Here is a 4,936-nt window from a genome sequence, read left to right on the forward strand (position 1 = left end):
GGAAAAACTACAATTCTAAGGGAGTCAATCTCATGTATTCTCCAAAGATGGAAGCAGAAACTGAATTACCCTAATTTTTCCAAGTGGCCATTATTGGGTTTAGTATTTAAATTTTGTCAAGAAAATCATCTCATTTCATGCATTGTGACTTTTGTCCTTAGAGAAGCAGGGATGACTCCAAGTTCTCATAACCTCAATGTACCTCTCTAATTTAAAGCCATCTTGAGGGGCTCCAACCCCAATTTCTGGGTCAAGTTGAATTAACCCCAAGTTGGAGCCCTAGAAACTATTATTTGCAAAGATTACTGTTACCATTTAGAAATATGTATACTACCTAAATTTTCTTTAGAGAAAAACTATCCACCGAAAAAAAATTGCCTTGACAAAAACAGTTCTGGTTCGACTAATCATTTTGGCTTTTTAAATGATGAGTGTTATGCAAGGTGGATCCTCGATAAGCCAACATTGCACTGTGGATACATATCTATGTCGAGCTTTTAGAACAAAGGGACTGTATAAGAAATGTTGCTTTGAAGGAATATTTGCAAAACATGCAAACTTCTGTATCTGTATTTGGAAAAAATAAAACAGGTTTTTGTTGCTAAAAATTTTTTTTTCCTCATCTTGCTACAGGTTACGATAAGCCTAGTATACAAGTTCCCTTTGCTTATTAAAATTGCCATCTACCAACCTGGAATGGCCTGCCTCTTCCTTCCGTCTCTCCCTGCCCTCTGAGTACAGAGGCTGCTTTCAGATTTCAGCTGCTTTCAGATTTCACCAAGGAAACTCCAGGTGGATGGTAAACAGCATCTCATGCCATCCCCCTGGAAGGAATTCACTAAGATTTTCATAGTATAATCACTGCACTTGAGTCCACATTTATTAGATGTTTCTGAACTTAATTATTTCATTGGATATTTTTGGCATTTGCGGGGAAAAAATGCCCCCACCCCCAGCAGTTCTAGGAAAGGTGCGTGGCAGCTGCACGTAGGCTTTATGCTATCTGTGCTGTCAAAGTGTCTTTGGGTTGCTCTCGCATGCAGTTGGAGATCCCATGGCCACAGCTGGCCATAGCCCTTGGAAATATGCTGAAAAAATGCTTTTTAATTTAAAAATATATATATCCTAACCATCACAGCTTGCCCCTAAAGGACCATAAGCTTTTTCTTCTTCAAGTCTTGATGGTTCCTATACCTCTCTTATGAAATATTGTATTTTACCTTTTATTGTTGTTTTTTATTTCTGTCATCAAGCTGAAAGCTATTTGAGGCAATATTTGTCTTACTCATCTTTGTTTTTTCTTGTCTTACTCATCTTTGTATGACTTCTAACACTTAGCAAGTGGTAGGAACTCTAGAAATATATATTGAGATGAATTAAATGTAATAATTTGGCATAACCAGTACGACTGGTGCTGTCCTACTTAATTGGTACAAAATATCCAAAATTGCATTCATTATATCATTCACATCTAGCAATCAAAAGCCTGGGCATTGCTCTGTATTTTTAATGGCTAATGTCACTAACATCTTCCCAGATACCTATCACCCTCACCAATTCTCTCCATCAGCCATCTAGTTATATTGTCTCTACTTGTGCAGCTTCCCTTCCCTCTTCTCATTTCTTCTGTCATGCTATAGGTCTAGTATTTCATAGCAGGCTCTGTGGAAGACCCTCCTAATTTGTCTTGGTACTCTGTGGTGAACCCTCTCACCACTACCAGGGAAAACTTCCTTCTACAGATAACACTTTATTTTTCTTCCTCAAAAACGTCAAAACACTCTCAGTTACCCAAAACCTAAATGGCTTCTCCAAGGCTCTCTACTCTGATCTCAGCCTGGCCTAATTTCAAGCTAATCCATTCCACCAGCCCCACCCTCAAGCAGGCCCTTCACCATACCAGGTCCTTGCCTAGACAGTTCCCTAAAATTTCAAATGAAGTTTAGGTTTATGTAGAGTCAAGTTTAACAGAAAGAATGACAGGGAGGTACCTGAAACTTCTTCAGCTATTAGCAGTCATGCATTTCTTTAGCTGTAAGAGTACAGAAGAACTAAAGCTGGAAGCCAAGACTCTCAACACCTCTCCTCTGCTATATACCATGCAAGGATCAACCTCCTGGAGAGCAAAACAATGATTATACATTTTGACTCTGCAAGAGTCAAAGAGTCATACATTTTTGTCTGTTCTGTTCCCTGATCTCCCAAGTTCTTAGAATAGTGCCTATCACATAGTAGAAACTAAATAAATACCGATTAAGTGGGGGGAAACATCATGAAACATATTGTATGTGGAAGAAATTGGGGCCAAGATGCATTTAATGTGTGCCAGCTCTGTACCTGGCAGTGTATGAACCTTGGAGACAGCAACAGGCATTGGGAACCCATGTCCCACTCTTGAGGAGCTTAGAGTTCATGAAAGGAGACCAGCAAAGAGGGATTATTTGGAATAACTCAGATGGGGAATGTTAGGCCTCTTATTCCTCAAATGTCAAGGAAGAAACCAGCAAAATCTTCTATGGTCCCTGGCCCCTTCTTGTCTTAAACATGCTATTTATATTTCCCAGAGGAAAGCCCCTAGAGGCCTGGGCTGTGCCCTCTCATCTTGGTACTCTCTACAGTACCTGATGCAGTACTTTCCAATTACTTGTTGCTATTACCTGCTTTTGTCATTAAACTGACTGGGATCGTCCAAAGTTTCAAACAGAAATAAAAGTAGAGGTAAAGAAGAAAACTTCTCTGAACATTCTGTTAAGAAAAGGGTACTCCCAATAAATAAATCCTATGATGTGAAACAGCACAGAACAGAGCTGGCAGGAAAACTCCCATATTCAATCACCCACGCCTTGGGCAATTTCTTAGCAACCTTAAGCCTTGGCTTCCTAATCCATACTGTAAGAATAATCATATCTACCTCACAGGGTTAAGAGAACCTAATCAGATAATTAATGTGAAATTGTGGGCTACCTGCACAGCACAGGCCATGATCTCAGGATCCTGGGAAGGAGCCACCATCAGGCTCCCAGCTCAGTGGGGAGTCTGCTTCTCCCCCCACCCCCCACCTTGCTCATGCTCTCTCTCTCTCAAATAAATAAAATCTTTTAAAAAGTATGTGAAATTTCTCTCTAAGAATGAACAACATTCACTACCACTAGTTACTTCTATTCCCACATGTGTGGGAACAAATCCCCTTTGCATCTCCATTGCCTTCCTTCCTAACCTAGTCAACCAGGTAGAGTGTGGAAAGAGTTTGTCTTTTGTCTCCTAATTTCTCTAGATTTAAACTATTGGCTGTCTCACATGCAGGATTTAAAATGTAGATAAAAATCAAGTCTATTATTCTTGGAAATATTTGTTAATTTATATGGGAAAAGAATATTAAAAAGGAAAATAGATTAAATGTCATATGTACTTTTGGTTCATCCTATTTAGAAGAAAATGACATACTAAAAAAATAAGGAAATTATTCAAAGAAGGAAATCAAAGGTTCACAGAGGCATTTATTGCAAATTTATTTATAATAATGGAAAATTACAACTTTTAAGCCAGCTCTAGTAAAGAAGAATTTGTGTGACAGGGATTCTTGAGCTCACCCCCAGTTATTTGGATTCAGTAGATTTGGTCCAAAACGTAGAAATTTGCATTAAGTACAAATGGCTTAAGCAATGACTATGGTACAATTATTAAATGGACATTTTTTGAAAGATAATATAGGGGCGGCTGGGTGGCTCAGTCAGTTAAGTGTCTGACCCTTGAGTTTGGCTCAGGTCATGATCTCAGGGTCCTGAGATGGAGCCTTGTGTTGGTTCTGCACTCAGTGGGGAGTTTGCTTGACTCCCTCTCCCTCTCCCTCCACTTGCCCTCCCCACTTGCAAGTTCTCTCTTTCAAATAAATAAAATCTTTAAAAAATAAAAAGATAATGTAGCAACATGGAAAAACAAAATTGCATATAGGATCTAAAAATCTGTGTTCGTTCAGGACCAAGCAATATGCGGATTTGAGATTTTTTATGAATCCTTCAGAAAAACAAACAGTTGATAGCAGTGGTTTCTACCCTTCCCATAAGGGCTTCTCATTAGTGTAGTGAGTAAACAGTTACTGGACTTTACCAAAACAGCTTAGATTTGTTAGGCAACAAGAGGACAAGACACAATAGAGAACCATGCCATTAACCTTTCATAAAAAACAAAGCAACAACTACAGCAACTACTACCAGAAATTGAGAATGCAGAAATGTTGACATCATGACAATTTAGTGTACAAATATTATAGTCATTGATATATAAAACCACCACGTCTCTCCCAGAGCCATCCAAAAGATTAAAGAATTTACCATTTATTGGTGTTGCTAGATTAAAAGGTTTAGGTATCCTTTTTAATCTCTAAGCACCTTTAGTTGAGCTGCATTCTCTGGCATTACTGCATAAGATGAATCAAGAAGCTTGCTAATTTATTTTTTTTAAGGTTTCTTTGGTGGTGGAGGGGCAGAAGGAGAAAGAGAATCTTAAGCAAGCTCCACAAGCCCCAACACGGGGCTCAATCTCACTACCCTGAGATCATGACCTGAGCAGAAACCAGGAGATGAATGCTTAACTGACTAAGCCACCCAGTAGCCCCAAGAAGTTTGCTAATTTATAAAACAGTGATTTTTTTTTTCTAGTAGTCTGCTGTTTGGAGCCCAATCTTAATAGTTAATCTCAGACAATTTAAGCATTTAACAGATGAGCACTTTTTCTCCATGCCTCTGTTTCCCTGGGAATCTATGTAATGCTCCCATGTCTCCTTGAAGTGGAAAATGGTGGAAGCTAGAATCATTATCAGGTTCAGTTAAACCAGCTGTTACTTAAAACATTCAAGCCAAAGATCTTCTCTGTTTTCAGATAAGTATCCTAATTTCTACTTCATGGAGAGCAAACCTAGCCATGAAATGGGGAGCAC

The 4,936-nt window shown here is 38.9% G+C and overlaps 1 non-coding gene across 1 annotated transcript; it reads right to left on the reverse strand.

Moving 5' to 3' along the window:
• Positions 1-957: 957 nt before the first annotated feature.
• Positions 958-1,091, reverse strand: LOC144317933 (small nucleolar RNA SNORA44). Its single transcript, XR_013383812.1, has one exon. It is a non-coding gene; the product is annotated as a small nucleolar RNA SNORA44 (small nucleolar RNA).
• Positions 1,092-4,936: the final 3,845 nt, after the last annotated feature.

This window comes from Canis aureus, chromosome 7 (assembly GCF_053574225.1).
Source record: "Canis aureus isolate CA01 chromosome 7, VMU_Caureus_v.1.0, whole genome shotgun sequence".
NCBI lineage: Eukaryota > Metazoa > Chordata > Mammalia > Carnivora > Canidae > Canis > Canis aureus.